We start from the raw sequence: 20,473 nt of genomic DNA, 5'->3' as shown, positions 1-20,473 counted from the left end.
TTTTTTTTTTATCCTGATCACCGGGGTTTAACCATAGAGCAGTGCCACGCAAATGCGCTGCACCCTAAAAAGCAGAAAATTAATAATTAAGATCCACAAATGTGGATTTTATAGCTAAAATGAATTTACAATGCTAGGGAATGGCAGGCTGAAGACAACATGGTCACCAAGTAGAGGTTGCTAAGTGGGGAAGCTCAGTCTATAAGTTGTAACTAAGCATTAGTAGGCAATCCTATGCAAATGAGACTTAGGATAGTGAATCGCAAGTTTACATAGCAAATGAGCACAGTCAGTGGAGTGTAGGAGTAGGATAAGGGGAGTAACAGAGTAGAAGATAGGTGTCATCACGAGGGGGGTATGTATGAAAGGAGTGAAGCTCATTGGAGCAGAGTGACATGTGTCAGCTTACATTTACATAATAGTGAAAGAGGTGTGTCAACAGGTAGGCCAGGTAAAGTCAAGAAATCAAAGGTGTATGCTGTGGATAACACCAAAGTTTCTTGCTGAGCGTGCATTCACATGTGTGAGTGCCAGTAAACCCGAGTAAGACAGTGTGCGTGCATGTAAGTGTGTGTGTGCGTGTGTGCGTGTGTAGGCTTGAGTAAGCATATATAAGGCTGTGTAAACAGTTATAAGTGCATTTGCGCTGGTGTGCACGCATTTTAAGAAGAATAAGCAAGCTTTAGTCCATGTAAGCATGTGTGTGCAAGTGTTAGCTGCTGTGTACATGTTTGCGCTTGTGTGCGTGGGGCTCCCCTCCGAGGAAACAGTAAGGAAAAAGGAAGCACATCAAATAGTGGAAGTTACCAGGGAGTACTAGCAGAGCTAGCTGGTGAAAACAATCAGAATCAGGCAATAACCCAGGCAGAACACTAGCCCAGCCGAGCACTTAAAACTCTGCAAACAACAGTCCATTATGTTTCTCTCAAGAGACAATGCAACACTGCAGTAATCTAATAGAAATGAAAATGGAAAAGCCTTCACTGAGACAAAAAAAATGTTAGGGGCTGCCATTGCTGTTATAAGGCGACATATGCAACATGCTGAGGGTGGTGATAATGCAAATGCTGCTGGACAACCCACAGTGAGGAAACGGAGAAGAGTGTACAGGCCCAGGGTTAGCTACCAGGGGCTACATGAGCTGGAGATAGTGGAGCCCTATAGAGTGGACAGAGACCTCTTGCAGCAAATTGTTGAACTGTGCAGGCCATGCCTCACAGACAGAACCAAGAGAGGGGAACCCATCCCAGTGGAAACTAAGGAATGTGTTGGCCTAAGAATATTAGCAACAGGTACCTTCCAGAGACCAACTGGTGATATGATGGGGATATCACAGGCATCCACATCCAGGGTACTGCACCAGTTCCTGGATGCCATGTCAGCACATGCCAGTGATCATGTATATTTCCCCAATTCCTGTGAGGTATTGGCCAGCAATATGCATCTCTTCCAGCAAATAGTGGAATACCCTGAGGTAGTGGGTGCAATAGACTGCACACACATATGCATCAAAGCACCAGCCAGTGAGCAGGGTAGGGTCTACTTCAACCACAAGGGCTTCCCCTCCATCAACTGCCAGTTCATGTGCGATGCCGAGGTCATAATACTGAATGTGTGTGCTGGCTGCCCTGGAAACTACCATGATTCCCATATCTGGCATCTGATGCAGCTGTACCAGACATTTGTCAATGGGGACATCCCACATGGTCACCTAGTGGGGGATGCTGGCTATGCACTGGAGCCATGGCTGATGACACCCATCAGAAACGCACACACACCTGAACAGGAATGGCATAATGAGGCACACGCACAAACATGAAATGTAATCGAGCATGTGTTTGGGCTGCTCAAGTCACGGTTCCGGTGCCTGGACACATCTGGTGGAGCCTTGCAGTACTCACCAACTACATGTACCCAAATTGTCATGATATGTGCTATGCTACATAATATGATCCTGTGAAAACAGCTGCAGCAGGACCAGCATAGGCCTGGGCCAAACAGCCCCCTACCATTGCCAAGGCCATCACAGGCAGAGCGTGACTCGGAGGAGGAACAACCTGAGCCTGCTCCAGTAGGCAGAAGGAGGCATCCCCAGTATGCTTTGGCCTTGACAAAGAGGCAACACATAGCCCACACACTAGCTCAGTAGGAACTCTGGAAATAATACCTCTCTCTGACCCACACATATAGTAAAAGGGATGCCTACGTTGACACTACCTGCTTTCAAACATGTATAGGGAGTCTAGTATGTGCATCCAACACAGGCAGCCCTGCATCAACACCTGAGACATGATTGCCATGTGTTAAGCAATATTAAGCAGTGCTAAACAGCATTTACCATCATGAAGTCAATGTAAACAAACTCGCACACACCAACTACTACAAATGTGGTCAATGTAGAGTAATATTGGCCAATGTCCAGCAATGATGGTTAATATTGAGCAATGTTGGACAAGCTGGGTCTAGATAGGGCATAGCTGAACAAAAGCCAACATGCTCATATTTGCTCTACTGGCCCCTAAGCAGTCTGGTCTGCTCAGTATGAAAATATAAGCAGCAATGGGTCATGAACCCAGGACACTGTGCACTATAGTCCTAGTACGGAACCACTAAACCATGACAGCAGTGCAGTGGTTAGTCTCTATGAAGAAATGTTGATAAGTCTATGCAAAATATTTCATGGAAACCCTGCAGGTACAGCATAATCCCTGTCGAGTTATAACACAAAGATGAGTCCTGCAGTAAGAATAGAACCTGACTTTCAACACACACAGTACAAATGTTAATAATGGACATGTAGACATACATCAACAAATGTAGTGGACCTCAGACAGCAACATACTGAAAGGTCACACTGAGCATGCTCACACATTTGAATACATGAGACAAATGTCAGGCAACAGAACACTGACAGTCTGAACTGGGCATGCTCACACACTTAGGCCATGTTGGAGTAAAGCACTGGGCCACACATGGTAGGCAGTTGCATGTGTTAACCCAGGAACCTCTCACTACACAGAAATCTGCCCTGTGCACACACTTATATGACAACAGACATGTATATAATATAGTGGAACGCTGCCATAAGCAAATATGTTCTGCAGATACCTAAGCGGTTCATATAAAGTGTGAAAGCAAAGATGATAAAAACCTGCAAACAGTATCAGCAATAAACATTGTGCATCATGAAAATTATCATAGGTTCAGAGGTTGATACTAGGCTATCTGCCCTATGGCATGTACAAGCATAGCCAGAGTGTGTTTGGCTACTGCAACCCAGCCACATCAGAGCACTGTGCCTGTGAATAGTAGGTCACACAAGATAGCCCATTTACATTCAGTGTATTGTGCCTCTGTCTTGCAGGGGCCCAGAAGATATCCCATGGGTAAACATGCGATCACCCATCCACTTGTCAAGATGTCACCTGCAGGTGTTCAGTGGGTGGCTTTGCCTATGCAAAACCGAGACTAGACTCCGGAGTGAGTGGAGGCTTTCTGATAATAATCTGTCCCCCCAGCATGTCCATTTAACATCAGTGCTGAGGTATATGTCCAAGGAGTGTGTAGCAGCAAGGGAGTCAGATATCCTGAGGTGGAGCATGTCCAGTAAGTCTCGGTCAGATATTGCCTTCAACTACAGGCACACAACACATCCGTGTAGGTGGTAAGTGTCTCAGTATAGCTGGAGTTACTTTATCGGAACTGTGCAGGGCATCTGTGTGAGTCCCTACATCTGCTCGAAGAGTAACATTTGTGGCCATTACAGTTGCTGCAGGTGTCAGGTAAGGTACATCCCAAAGGTGGCATAGTAACCAAGCATGGTCGTGAAGAGTATAGGGGCACAATAACCACACATGATCAACATGTGAAACCATGTGGGATATGGTGGCTATGTAGACGTACTGTCTAACCACTATGGCAATAGGATTGTCAAAGGCGAGAGTACGAACAGGTCATGTCCCCAAACCCGAACAACTACTACTGTATGTAATGGATTACAACCTATGTGATAATGTGTGGGCATCTTGTCATCCTTAAAGGGGATGACTATGCAACTAATGGCATGTAGCCGTGGGCCATGGCTCAGGCACCAGTCAACCTATCTCTGTGAGACCCTATATGAGTATGCATGTGCCAGCAGGAGAGCCGATTATGGCACCAAGTTTGCAGTCATTTGCGAACATGGGCAGCCATATCCCTCCTGTGATAGCCTGTACATCCCACACATATATACTGAACAAGAGAAGTCCCAGGACTGAGCCTTGTGGGATGCCAGGTGTAACTGGTGTATAGTCAGACATGGCACCTGAAACACTGAGCATGTGGATGCTATCCCTGCTCCAGGTAGCAATCCATCGTGTCAGATATGTGTCAATATTGATGCTGGTGAGCCTATGCATAATGGCTGAGGGGGGTATTGTGTTGAAGAGTTGTGCAAGGTCCAGGCAGGCTGTGTGGACAACCGTCCCAACACTGATGGACCTGGTAACTGTTGAAAGAATATGAACAGGTCCAACAGGCAAGATCTGCCCACAACAATGCTCTAATGTGTAGGACCCAGTGTCTGTAGGTTTCCCATGTCTAGGTGCATGAGTCCCATTACAATACACTCCATAGCTTTGTAGAACAGGCTAGTTAGCCTTTTAGGCCGATATTGTCTGTTTTCTGTTGTGGCAGTATTCAGTGGAGCGGGACCACTATTGCAGTACGCCATTCCATGGGTAGATATCCTGCAGTAACTCTTATATCGAACAGTGACGTAATGTGCATGTTAGGTCTGTCATGAAGGCTGTGTACAACACAAGCTGGGACATCATCTGGTCCCATTGATGCTGTGTTGTCCACTGTGGGGAAAGCAGCACTCACCTGTTTACTATCCACAGTCAATGTGTGGGCATTTGACGTCACCCAATATAATGGCGTTTGGGGAGACCTTCATATGGTCCAGTGTTCCCAGTAAAGCTGAGTGAGGTTGCTGTGTTGGGGAGTGTGGTCTGTAGCAGGCACAAACCAAAAGGCAGATTTGCACAAAGTTAGGTGCATATGTATGGTCCGTGATGCATTGTGCAGTGCTACCAACCCGAAGGTATGTGTATCTGTGATGTATATGGATACTCCCCCTATTTGTGTTGGCCATTCCTAGTTATGTGGTCAGAAAGCATGGTACGAAATACAACCTGGTAGTGCTGGTATACATGTGGGAGCCTCAACCATGTGTCAGTTAGTGCACAGATATTGCTATCCTCCATACTGAGGAGATTCCTGAGTGGGCGCAATTTGATGGTAAGACATCTGGTGTTGAGCAGCATTACCCTCAGTGTCATGTACTCTGTAATGTGTATGGAGATGGTTCTGTCCTTTGAGCCCTGCTTAAATAGGGCAGTATGGTGACAGCAAGTCCCCTAGCCAGTATTCAAATGTCCAAGGGTGACAGGTGCAAGCTGTCCATGGGGAAGCTATGTGGCATGTTGAGCATGTCACCTCAGGGTTACAGACACTGTATCCCCTTTGAATAACACCAATATGTTAGCCAACTGTTAAATGTGATCAGTTTGTTGGTATACTGTGACATCATACTTGGTGAGTGTAAGATGCTAGACAAGGTCAGGGAAATGCTGGGCTGGGCTACATGATCACAGAGGTCATCTGTGTTCCATGTCATGTGGTCCAGGGAGGAATGTCTGAGGTTGTACGCACCGGCATGGAAAATGATTGAGCCAGTCCTGGACTTGCTTTGGAGTGACCTGCGTGCATGTGTTATGGGGCGGATCCTGGCACCTGACATACAGCTCAAAGTGACTATTCCCCTGTCTGGCCTGGTGAGTGGGACAATAGTGTGTTTGACATTAAGTGTCACCTATAACAAGTGCATCAGGTGTGTTGTTTAGCCCAAAGGGCAGTGACTGTGTGGCACACTGACATTGCGAACTGTGTGACATGTGGGCATTGTAGTGGGGTAGCAGTTGTATGTGTGTCTGCTTTGGATGTCTCTGCTGCCTAGGCAGAGTGTATGTAAGAGCCTCCAAATATGTGTATGTGTGATACTGTGGTTTGTTTGCTGTCACTATTGGTGTATTTGTGACTGATATGTGGTGTGTGTGGTCACCCTCACCACCTGATAGACTATGCCAGTCATGGGTCGAGAGAGCTCAGCATCCCATATGTCAATATTTTTACATCTCCCACATATATGTGTGATGTGAGGAGGAGAGGGTTGTCTGTGTACATGAGGCAGATGTGACATTGTGTCATAACCACAATATTCACTAGCTGGACTGGAGAGTACACATGAAACCAACCCCTGGTCATGCCAGTGTATTATGATGACATACTCTGTAGCCTGATCACAAAGATCGGTACAGTGTTAAGTGTGTAAAAGAGTATAACTGGGATTAGTGCTCAGGTTTGTCGGTGTTTTGTAAAGCGTAGCTGAGAAGGAGTCCAGACTGAGAAACATGACATGTCCTTCAGCTATGTAATAAATAGTAATGTACACGCATATATGTGCTGAGTCAGGGACAACTGTACCATACTGACATTGCCGACATCCTGTCAGACAGGCCCATGTATGCATACCTTCCCCCCAGTGACGATAGTCCCTGACATCATGCCAGGAGATATCATGTGTAGAATGGCTGAACATCTCTCCCCAAAGCCAAAAGCATGGCAGCAATTGGATTACATTGTTTCCCAGTATGTGTCATGCATGCACTACAGAACAAACAGACCCTGCACCTGAACAGTCTGTAGAGCCTTACCCACTACACAGGACCTGGAACCATCGAATGTGTTACAGCAACATATGGCACTCCCCACATGTGTGTGCGCACAACACACCATGGGAATTATAGTCCAGTAAGCCTATAAAGTCTGATCTGCAAGGCCATGGAATGCATCATGGCAGAAGTCATATACAGAGCTACTGAAAACCGACAAACACACAACCCTACCAACTGTGGTATGTTCATGTGCAGATCATGGTTCCCAAGCATGCTACACAGTCTGCAAGGCAGCCACCTAGGACATACATCATGGAACAGAGCTACACAAGTCCCACATAGACTTTGAACAGCTCTTCATCAACATCACAGACACATGTCGTATCCACAAAACAACAATCTGTGCCTAGATATGTGTTGACATATGAAGGGATGGCAATGTGTCCACAGACAGATCATACAAGGTGAGACTCATTGGGTCCTGTACAAGCTGTTGATACCTGCCGACCTAGATGGATCATTCCTAGAATTGTATGCAAATGTGTACACACATTACCATGTCCAGTCTGATGATGTCATCATCCTACAAATATACCAGGAGAACAGAAACCACCCAGTAAAGCATATAGCATGCCATGTTAATGCGTATTGCTCTAGTATCATAACATAGTTAGGTAGGGGTTTATGTCCTGCAAACGTTAAGTGTGTGTGTGATTTCCTTTGAGAGGAGCAGCCTTTTTGAAAACTAGGAAAACACATTAAAAGAGGTACATCCCTCTTTGCAAAGTCTGATGATGTCAGCATCCTACAAATATTCAAGGAGAACAGCAACAACCCAGCAATGCATATAGCGCGCTGTGTTAATGCGTATCTCTCTAACATCATAACATAGTTTGGTAGGGGACTGAGTCCTGCAAATGCCAAGTGTGCGTGATTTCCTTTAAGAGGAGTAGCCTTTTTGGAGACTGGGAAAACACATTAAAAGAGGTACCTCCCTCTTTGCAAAGTCTGATGATGTCAGCATCCTACAAATATTCAAGGAGAACAGAAACCACCCAGTATTGCATATAGAGCACCGTTCTAATGCGTATCTCTCTAGTATCATAACATAGTTAATTTGGGGGTTTAGTCCTGCAAATGCTGTGTGTGTTTGTACCACAGGTGGTCAATGCAGTGTGGGTTTTGCTTTTACTACGGTATGACATATGTTTCAAACAGTATGTGCATTGCATACATCAGGTATCTGCGTGTCAAATAAATTTGTGTACATGTGACCTCAATCAGTACATAGGTATGAAGCCTGCATACTACATGAATACATTTGTAACCTTCGACAGATTGTGCCGCTGCTTCTCAGATCATAGGTCACATATGTATGTATGCGTCAAGACTGGCCAATGTAGTGATCCGTGGCCAAGGACATCCCTGCCACACACACCCATAACACATACTATAGAGTACTGTGAGTGAGGGTAATTGCCAGGGTATATGTCAGACATGTTCATACACAACAACAACTGGCAATAATGGACAGTCATTATAGGTGTGCACTAGCCCTGTGGATATGCATGCTGGCCCCTAATGTGTTATGTGAACCACCGAGGGACCCCACAATACCTATGGATATGTGGATACCAAGGGACAGATGACATAACACATGTCTGTCTGTACACATTGGTACCCAACATACATGTTCAGGGCTACCACCTATGTGGTACTGTCGGGATAGTATGTATAGTAAATGTGAATGTCTATGCCATAGATGGTGTACTGCTATACAGCATGTATTGGACAACAGGTATCTGCCTGTATGATACCCTTGTGTAGGATATGCGTCCCATGTGGGGAATGCAGTGTAGGCCAATGCATGCATTTCCAGATGTGGATGGACAAATCCCTAGTGTGTTTGCATGTACCTAAGAGGGCTATATGCCACACAGGTGTGGTCCCAGGAACGTGTGGTGGTCAATACCACTGGTTACTGTTATAGTATAGTACTGGTAAGGATCCAACTGTTACTGAGTTCCCTACAACTGTGAGTCATTTGTCAAGACATCATCTAATGATTGGTTATAGTCATGCTGTTGAGGTGGTGTATACTACCAGACTGCAGATCATTGACAGATATCAATGGTATCACCCACACCATACTGCCAACCCATGTCATACACACATGTGTACCCATGTTAGTACATATCTGTAGTAGAATGCATACTGGCCATCGAAAGATACCATGAGATGTTTACATTGTGTAGAACAGGGTATGTTGCACATCCCACGTGTCCATTATGCACGTACATGCAGACAGTGCGCACACACCATGTTCACAGATGTACACCCCCTAATTTGTAATGCACACATCACACACGTACAGTCCACTCACTAACACATACTGGCAACACTGTACACTTCAGCCAAGTGGCACATGGGTGGACAATACATACTCAGACCTAACATTGGTGTAAACAATGCTACAATGACTATCAGAGCTGTGATGCATAATGCCTGCTCAGATATACTTACAAGGATATCAGTACACTTTCCTGTTGGCAACTTGCTACTATTGCTACACTGCTATAATGTCACCCTGTGCATCAGAATCATGTTAGCCTATTCCTGCATCAATGTGACAGATGACAGGAGGTGGCACAGGTGTCTTCATATGCACAGGGTATTTTGTAGGTTTGCTAGAGCCTGACATTGACCCATCCAATCGGCATGTGTGTGTGTGTGTGTGTGTGTGTGTGTGTGTGTGTGTGTGTGTGTGTGTGTGAGGGACAACAGTACTGCATGGGCCAATGTTGATGCAATATGTGTGGGTATGTGTGAGCCCTAGTTGTATGGTAAATGTGTGTGTGTCTGCATGCACACAACTCCACCATGTGGCTGCAATATACAGGTGGTTGTGGGACAGCCACAGACTGTACCTGCTAGGCCATACAGATCACTGTCTCTGGCCATGGACACAGTACCTCTTCCTAGCAGGGGTGCTACGGACAGTATCAGGTACCAACCCTGACTGAGTGCTATCATCAGAGGCAGAGGTATGATGACTGGACCCATGTCCCTGCTGGGACTGGCCAGTGCCACATGCACGTGGTATAGTAGGACGGTCAATGGACAGGCCAGCCCCAGCATTGCTGGAGCTGGTACTGCCACTACGGGAGCAGCTGTGATCCGTGGTCCGTCCGCGACGACTGCCAGCTGATGTTGTTGCTGGCATGCGTCCACGTCGGCTTCTCATCCATCCCGCATGGTCCTGGCTCATGGCTAACACATTGTGGAGGGCATCTAATGTCTCCTTCCAATGGCTATCAATAACCTCGGTGTAATTCCGGATGGCACCGGCAAGGTCACGGATGCTGTCATTGATAGCAGTGTAATGGTTCCTCTGCACCCTTAGTCCCTCTCAGGTGTACTGTTCCATATGTGCCTGTGCCTGCATTACAGCCTGGAATATACTAAAGGTTGTAATACCTCCAGGGGCACGTATGCCAGGGGCAATACGACCAGTGGTGCTCCCCCGAGAACCCCTGGACATCCACCTATGTGGTACCATTCCGGTAATCTGGCTATGGCTGCCGTGAGGGGATGCACGTGCCATAGGTACCACACTCTCCTGGTCAATGCCAACTGTATGCTGTCCATCAGCTACGGCCATTGGTGACGAGGGATGTATTGGCAGTATGAGTGTGCGCATAGATGGAGTTGACCGTGGTGTACTGTCGATTGGTGGACCAACGACAGACCCTGTCAGACCTTCCTGTGCCACAATACATGTCTCATCATCTCCACTATTAGTGGCGGTGATATCAGGTTCCCTGCTGCATTCAGCCACCCCTAACTCAGCACCTGTGGAAGGAAGACAGGAAACATACTTTACAATCTGTACATGATGTTAGCATACATGCACACATGAACACATGCTCACATGAACACATGCACACATGCACACATGAACTCATGTACACATGCACAGAAATACACTGCTCACCACATAACATACACACTGACACACCAGCAATCCAACACATACACAATAGTGGGTGATGGTGGGTGACAGTATCACAAGGCAAACATTCACCACACACGTGTCAGCATGCAGACCATGTGTTGCTCAACACCGCGCAGTGTAGACAGCCCTATCTAATGACATTATACATGGCTTTGATCCATGTGTGCAGTTGTTCAGTGATTGGCTACACCCTTGAACACAATGTGTACATGGGCACAACATTGCTGTGCAAGTATTATCTGCTCTGCAATGTCATGTGCACCATAACTCAATGGTATACATACCATGGCTGCATGTGTAATCTGTGTGACACATAGACTGCCATGTCTGATGACAGTGTCTGTGTCCATAGCACATAATAGTAGGCACAGGTGTAGCAAATGATTGCAATGTGCAGGCATGGGATGAGTGGTGCATGTAGACGTGAAGGAATCCCAATGCACGACATGGACATTGTACAGTGGTTATGGTGGGTGTGGGACATATTGCAGATATGTCAGTGCCAGCCATGACATGGCATGCCACACAACTGCAACATTAAACACCACACATACACAATGTGTGTCATGTGACCTATATACACACAATAGCATTACAGGACATATATGTGACTCTTTGTACAGATGGTGACTGATGTGCAAAATGTGTATACTAGCATATGTAAGCACACACACAACATGTTATGCATGGTGTGTATAGGTGCATATGTTTGCACACACAGAACAATAAGGTGCACAGCAAAGACTGCTGTGTGTAGTACTGTGGTCCCTGTAACCAGATGGGGTGTAGTACCATGTGCCATCATCATTATCATGCATCTTGTGGTCACTCATGGCTACTACTGTGTGACAGAACACTGCCTAGTATGCTGTACTTGAACTGCAGTACCGTGGATTCGTTCACTATTACACAGTCACTTTGTACATGGGTGTATGAGGTGCCCAGTAGGAAGCATTGCCTAACATGACTGTGTTATGTGTTGAAAAGTGTTGCACAGCCCCATGATAGGCCTCTACCCCTGAGGTACATCATGTGTGTGTGGATGACATGTGGGATACTGAAGTGTGACCTTACAGCGGGTGTGTGGTTACACCACATGTAGCATGACTTTGTGTACTGCATGTGATAAATGTGTTATGTTGTGTACAGGTGTTGCAACTATGCCTATCCAATGTGCAGTACGGGGTTGCCACAACTGTGTGTCATGCTCTGTGTATCGCATGTCATTGAGGCAGCTACTGACATTACTGAGCTGTGCAACGTCTGACAGCAAATATGCACGGCATGCATTATGCGTAGGTGTGCTACGTGTACATGACATACACCTCACCTATGACATGCATATTTCATTACCAACATTACAGGTATAACACACTCACCAGCATGGATCGGCTGCCCTGCTGTCACACCAGACGGACCTACGAGAATATGAGAGGGTTCATCAGTGGCCACAACTGTGGCATTGCTACAGTGGGTATGCTAAACTGCAGTGCAACAACAGTCAACAGACACAGGTGTAGGGATATTATTCAAACTATCCATATTGCACAACACTGGGCAGCGGAACTGCTAAACACACAGTACACATCTCACGTACACATAATCTAACAATACAGTTAACTATAGTCTACAGTTAAGGCATGTTACCTGCTTGCTTCAGGTGGATGTGATGGGTGGCTCCGGTCTCCATTACAACACATGTCAGAGGTTGATGTAGCTGTTGTCCAGGAGCCAATACGCTTAGGAGCAATTCCTCCGCTCTGGTTAGGGGGGGTGAATGGCCACCCCACCACCTGTGGCAAGCTGCTGTCTTTGGATATCAGACGCACACCACCAGACTTGTCTAATTAAATCACTGCAGTGATGGCGTACCTCCTCATATGTCCAGTCATGCATGCCTATGTCATTTACCTGATGAACAAGTTCCTTCCACAGTGCAGTCCACTCCTGCTGGTACTGGCTGCTTCTGCAGAACAGCATTGTGTACCGCTGCAATAGGCTGTTGAGTAACACCTCTTCCACATCCGCTGTGTACGCTGGGTTGCATTGGTGGGCCATCTGGCTGAAAAAGATATGAACAATATGTGTGAGAGTGTCCTGTGACACACTTTACACCTTTACCCACAGATATCACTTTACTGACATATATACCATCCTATTGTCTGTCAGAGGTTACACATGTTCAATACCACTTATTGGTTCTCAGGCCACAACTAACTAACACTGCCTGGCAGATTCTATATATCACACCACTATACAACAGTACCCGACACACTGTTTGTGACACATTGCACAACCTCAAGACAGGGGTGTATATCACACCAATGCACAAACAGAGATGTCATTCATTGCAATGGATGTAAAGTACAGGTACAGTAGTACCAATCAACTACCCTAGTCATTGATGCCATAGCCCTACCTAACAGATGTGTCCAGTTGTTACTATAGGTGGCATACTGCTGTAACAGACTATATATGTTGCTGGATACACACATTTACCCTGTAACACACATATGATTGCAGCCATTGTACAGGCATAATCACACTCACATCAGGCAAACATACAACACACCACTGTATGCCAACACAGATGAGCAATACCTGTGTACCATAGGGTACAAAGTGCCACTACTTACACACCCTTATCCCTGCATTCTGTCCTCTGTGGAGACTACAGGAAACACACATGACAGTGTTTCCAAAAATGTGAACACACACCATACTGTGCTGTTTAGGCCTACAGCTTCAGGTAGTACTACAGTTCATATTGGTGATGGATTCACCAGCAGTACCACTCACTAAGCATACATGTATTGCTTTAGCCTACAATGAGACACCACATTCATCAACGGAGGACTACGTCACATCATATGCCCTACTACTATGTCTGCTTAACAGTACATTACACATCAGTTGCTGTCCTCACAGCTAGGATAGGCACTACCATGCCAGATACATCACACTAAGCTATCACACCTTTACTGACTTTGCACACATTAAGCTTTACATTTATTCAACCTCACATAGCAGCTATTGCATTAAGTATATGTGTGAGTGAATAGTGGCATAGGTAGGTAATATGCTATTGGCCCTAGGGCCTACGGCAGCCTAGCCATACGCTACCCTGGCCTTTGATACACATGTACTTTGATTTCACTTGCCCCTGCCAACCTGAACCACAGAGGTGTTTCTTGGGGTGTATTACCAATCTGCCACACAATCATCAGGGGTATTTATAACAACTGCTAAGGAGGAGCCTTGTTTGCTATTTCTATGTGGTCTAGTCCAGTGTATGGCATATCTCTGAGATGGGCACCTATCCCTCCAGCATGTGCTGTTTAGTGAGATGACAAGGTTTACGACCCTAGAGCGTGTATCCAGGAGGGATTGTTATATGTTGCCATGGTGGTTGTCACCCAGCTATGGGTGTGACATACCTCTGTATGTCCGACAGAGGTCACCTCTGTGTGGCCAGTATGCAATACAGTGTAGTTGTGGTTTTAGGAGTCAGTCTGCATAAGGCATCTATTTGCAGCCAGTATTACCCTGTGGGAGGTCTGTCTGTGGCCTGTTCACCTGGTGTAGTTGTCATGTGAAGTACATACCACACAGGGCATTGTGACGAGTAAATGGGAACTCTACCCTATACTTCCATAGATGACACATCAGTTGTCATGACACATACCACACAGACAGATTACAAGTGTAGTGTGGCACTGTCTTCATCAAAGAGGAGGCTATTCTCCACCTGTGTCCCATGTTCCCTTATCACACCTTCACTGTTAGGTAGATCTCTACCTATGAGGTAGTTAATGGGTACACTGTTTTGGGAAGGTGGAATGGCACTGCAGTATCAAAACTTGTCTACAGTCCATGCCTTGGTCACCTGACACCTGTTGCAGTACATATGACCCCGTGTCTCTCTGTCTCTCTCTCTCTCTCTCACTCTATATGTGTGTGTATATATATATATATATATATATATATATATATATATATATATATATATATGCATATCTATACAAATACATGTACACATCCATTGCTGTACACATGGATGTACATATAGGCACATGTACAGTCCACCTTTCATGGTGGGGATATCACTTATGCGACAGTTGTGGGATGTACAGGTATGTGATTAAATTGCAGTGTTGTGCAGAATGCATGTGGGTGTCCTCAGCCCTTGTAGCATTAGCTGGCCTCACTGGCTATAACACAGCAGATCTGACAAATCTGTCCCACAGCATTTAACCACCACATGACATATGTCAACACTACCATAGCTGGCCATAGGCATAGGCCAACTGGGCAGCCACCTAGGGAACCGGTCTAGCAGGGGTGCTTTTCCACTATTTATGTGGTGTAGTAAGACAAGGATGGGGGCACCAGGAAGTGTGGTAGGGGGCACCATGGAGCCCTTTTGCCTAGGGCACCAGTTGACCTAAGGCTACTCCTGCGCACTGCATGCTGTTGTCTAAGTCTCACACTATGACCTACATGGATATATGCACATATCAACCTTCACTGACAGATATCTGTCCACCCTTCACTAACAATTGCAGTATGTCCCTTTCCCTATGCACATGTACAGATACAGATAGATACATACTGCTGCCACACATGGATGATTTGCAGTGTGTAGAGTACTCCTCAGGAACATCTACAACATGCCAACACATACATGTGAGTTACATACCTTACCTTTGTACTTCCCTGCTCTGTGTATTACGGTTTTGTAATTTTTTTTTTTTATTGGTGGTTTATTTGGGGTTTTCACCCTCTTTTTAACTTTCTGTCTCAGTTTCTCACTCTGTTCTGTCTCAGTCTATGTCTGTGTCCGTGTCTCTCTCTCTCACTCTCTATCTGACAGCACCTGCAATGATATAATTGCATGTGTGGACTGCAGGTACAGCCTGCTTTTCTAGGTATCTGCACTTGTGCATGTGACAGCCTCTGTACCAATTGCTGCCCACCATTCAGTAATTGCATGCAGTCTGCTGTTTGGTGATTGCATTACTCACTGTGATTGCAGCCCACTGCTATAAAATGCTAGGTTAGGTAGGCGTAACCCTTTAAGATTTCCAAGGTGGGGCCCATGCTTGTTTGCTCTGGACACCGTTGCGTCAGTCTGAAGGTTGGTATATGTCTCTTATCTGATGATAGGGTTGTAGCCAGTTATATGCATGTTGTACTCAAACCTGAATGTTGCTGCTTCCAGTACACACATCTCAGTGTAGACATATACGGACCCCTCCAAGTGCTGTCACAGGATACATGGGAGTATGTACTTTTTTCCCACTTACACAATTAACTGCCATACAAATGTGGTTATTGCACTGTATTCCTGTGGCCAGTATTTATCCTGGTCTGATACTGTGTGGTGTTTGTAAGGTTCTACTGTAACATTATTCCCTGCTAGGATGGCTGGTTCTCCTTTCACAGTTATGTCATGTAAATCCACAGCCACTGCTGGTAAAGACCCACAGAAAAGGATTTGTGTTATACCATTCCTAATTTCCATTTACATTCCCTCGTTGTAATGCATGATATATTTATTTCAGAACCAAGTTATTTGTATATCTGCTGTGGCTTAGTGTTAATGCATGCAGTCTATTATGTCAATGGTCTGGGGTTCGAGACTGGTAGAGGTTTTTTCTTTTGCTGCTCAGCAGAACAAGGGCCCTGCCATAGAGTGACTAAGGCACTTTTACGCAGTTGTAAGTGGGTTTGCTCGGGTTTGTGCGACACTTAGCAACACTTAACTAAGCGTACACATGAGCACACTCGCTTCATCCTGCTTACTACTGCTTAAAAGTGCTTACTCCAGCTAACCCCCACGCTAATTTCTTTTAAAGAAAAGAAAATGGGGAGATAGGAAAGTGGTGAAAAAGGGGGCACAAAGAGGGACAGACAGTAGGTAAACAAGCTCAGGATGTACAGGAAGGGTGTAGGGAAGGTCCATAGCTGCTCATTTCTTTAACAGCAACAACTGTGCATATGCAATGAATTTGGAGTGAAGTTTGAAACCTTCCACCCCTGGGAGAGGGGTGAGGACAGCAAAGTATGTTGTACTGCCCAATTCTAATTATCAGCTTACATGTCCAATGGACATGTGTGCAAAATGGGCAGCTATGTATGGGGCGTAATTTTTTTGCAGGTACTGATTGCTTTTTGTTTTTCAGGTGAGAGTGGGAAGTGAGGTAGAAGAAGTAGGTATGTCCGGGGAGGTAGGTTGGGAAGGTAAACAGACAAGACAGACAAGACGCATACAGGGGCAGTATATGACACATGGGGTGGGTGAACACAACTGACGGGGTTGGATGTTTGGAAATCGCAAGCCCATGAGCCCACAGATGGTAACAGTGGAAGTGAGCTCTCCACCCATGGGCAGTCACCACTGAACCTTCACAGCCCCGAGGGTGGCTGTGCTGGGGGATGCGTAGGATGGCAGGCTCACCCATGAGACGTGCCACTCTTGCCTCAAGCTGATGTAGGGGATAAGCAACTGAACACTGGATCTCCCTATGCACCACCACCCGTACCCTTCGAAGGGTGACAGGTGGCCCTTCTCCCCCCACGCTTGCACAGGGGGATGAGCCCCATCCCCTGCAGCGCTTCCACCCGAAGGTGGCACAGGACCAACAGAGGAGCGGAGCCTGGGCTGGACACTGAACCTGCTGGTGCCAGGTGCACTCGCCAGCTGAGGGGAGACAGGTGGGTCTGCTGGGACCGGCCTTCCCATACGTTCTGTGATTAGGTGTGTTTAATTACAACATAAGCAAAATAGCATTCCAGATTAGTTGTAACAGCATGCAATAATATTTCCATTAACCCAACACACCAAGGTTACAACAGTTGAACAGCAAGCATAACACATGCATATATTGAACCACAGTGGATATTCCAACAGCATGCAGGGATGTTTGGTAGCAACAGGCCACCATGATTGTGGTCTTTAAACAGGGCACATGCATCAACGTGAATGCAAATATTTATAGAACAATAGGACATATGTCCCAACAAATATGTAAGATTACACATACCCATTGAGGTGTGGAATTGCATGGTTTATGCACATACAGTAGGGTGTAGAAAAAAACCTCGGTTAACATCTTATAATTACCTTTTCATCTACACTACATTCCTAGTGACTACAAGTGTATATCCCCTACATGTATTATTACACTTGCCACCATACATTAGGTTGTGTAATGGGTTTGACTAGTTCAGTATATGCCTGACTTATATCTGACATACTAACTGTCCAGGATGCAGATGTCACTGCTACATATTTCTTGATTGCATTTTTATTTCTTTATCTACATATCTGGGATGTTTTCACATGACATTTTCACTTTGATTTTTACAGAACCCTGCATTTCTTGACACACACTCACATTTCTGGGGAAAATAACATGCTACACGTGTACCAGGTTTACTTATTCATGCCAGCCAGTAACTGACTGTTGTGGACTGTATATATGTTTCACAGCTACTAGCACTTCTATCACCCACTTTATATGGGACTGCACAACTCTGGGTTGCCAGCACCTTTTCAAACAGTACTGTTTGTATAATGCAAGGGTACAACAACATTTCAAACAATGTAACTCAGACACACTCTGGGTTTTAGACCTTTATTAATGACATTACACACTTTTCCACAGGCTCACTCCTTTATTTGTTTTAATGGTGTATATGGCAGACATGTTCAAGACATTATATACCTTTATTAATGGGTTAGAATACTCTTTTTTCAGGCTCACTCACTTATTTTATATGGCAGTGCCTGCAGAGATATTACTCCAGACATATGTTACCTTTCTTAATGGGTTACTACACTCTTTTTCTGCCTCCCTGATGTTTTTATCTGACAGTACATGCAGAGGACTTATTCAGGCAATTTTATGGCTGTATTATTGGACTACAACATTTTCTTTTATGCTATCTCCCATATTTTATATAACAATACATGCAGAATAATCACTAACCTGCCTGGTGGCACAGCCTTAGCAGCCTATCAGCATAGGCTTGCTGATTCGCAGCATGGTCACCTACAGCTGTAAAGTAAATGAAGGGATATTAAGACATACCTATCCATTATACATACTCCATTATCAATTCTTACATACTGCATGGCTACTTACTCAGTTGTGAGGCACCCCCCGGGCCTCCTGTATCCATTGGTTCAGGTGGTCCTGCTTTCATCTCTTCAGGTCTGCATGGTTGTGACGGACCTGCTCACCAGTCCAAGGAATGCCTGTGGCACTAGTGAGGTCATGAGCTAACCGGTTCCAAGCCTCTGCCTTGTACTCCGTCCCTTGGAACTGACCCTGCAGGTGTCTTGACTCATGATGGTGGACAAGGAGCCAAACCATGTATTTCGACTCCTCAATGCCCCAACGTTGCGCTCGGAAGTGTGTTCCATCTCCGTCACCAGACATTCTAACTGCAGATGTGAGCTACAATCAGTTATGGCATGTATTTCCGCCTATGGGGCTTAAATATGCCGCATTTCCCACACTTTTTTGTGATTGGCCATTTTGTAAAATTCTCGGCTGACTGCAGACCTGCTTAGTAATGGTTAAACTACCATTTGTAAGTATATGAATGTTGTCATGGCTTAGTGGTTCTGTACTTTGCTTCTGATGCACAGAGTCCTGGGTTCAAACCTTGTCATTCGTTTTATTTTCATACTGTCCAGACAAGCTAGGGGGTGTGGCTGCATTTAAGCAACTTTGCTCTACGTTGCTCCTCGGTGCCCTACGGTGCCCTGGTTGGCACGGCGCAAACATCTGCTCAAACACATTACGCTGGGTAAAGTGCTGTTAAACTATGGGCAACTCTATTGCACTGGGTAAAGCGCTATTGAATTATGGGCAACTCTATTGCACTGGATGAAGCGCTATTGAACTATGGGCAACTCTATTGCACTGGGTGAAGCGCTGCTTAACTGCAGGCAATTTTATATTAGGATCCTTTCAAATATTTATTATTTCACTGATACATTGGCCATTTCACTACTTTTTAGTTATGTTTAAACATATATGTCAGATATTCCATATACTAATTTAAAAAAGAAATATGAAAGGGAGTGGTGGGACTCAAACCGTAAATGCCTCTTCTTTGTGCAAATGCTCTACCATTACGCTATTGCTATTTGGTGCGATTTGTATAAACATTCTTACTTATGCTCTTCCATGTCAGAATTGCTAACTGTAGCTAAGCAATGGGCACACCCGCGCACACACACGCAAATACGGGCAGCTATTTTGGGAATTTAAAAAAAAAAATGAATGTTAGCCGTTTTAGAACTGTGATGGGGGTTTACAGTATCAGACAGTGAGGTGTTGGGTGCAGGGACATTTCATAGTTTCATAGTTTCATAGTATAGTACTAGGCTATCTGCCCGGGGGCATTTGTAAGCCTAGCCATAGTGATGTGGCTTTTGCCACCCCATGAAATGGTACAAAAATGTACAGATAAAATCTAGAATTCTGTGCCTCTGTCTAGTAGTGACACAGTGAAGGTCCCCTTATATAATAGAATTAGTTTACTGTGCCCCTGTCTAGCAGTGACACAGATGTGACCCCTGGGGTAAACTTACGATCTCCCATCCACTCATCAAGATTTCTCTTGAAGAGAGTCAGTGAGGGCTCTGCCTATCGAACTGGGATCCTGTTCCAAAGCATGGGAAGCCTCTGGGTTATGAATCTATCCCTCCAGCATGTCCTAT

This window comes from Protopterus annectens, chromosome 10.part0 (genome assembly GCF_019279795.1).
Source record: "Protopterus annectens isolate FY-2018-M chromosome 10.part0, PAN1.0, whole genome shotgun sequence".
NCBI classification, from domain to species: Eukaryota; Metazoa; Chordata; order Ceratodontiformes; family Protopteridae; genus Protopterus; species Protopterus annectens.
Note: the sequence above shows the minus strand (reverse complement) of the source record.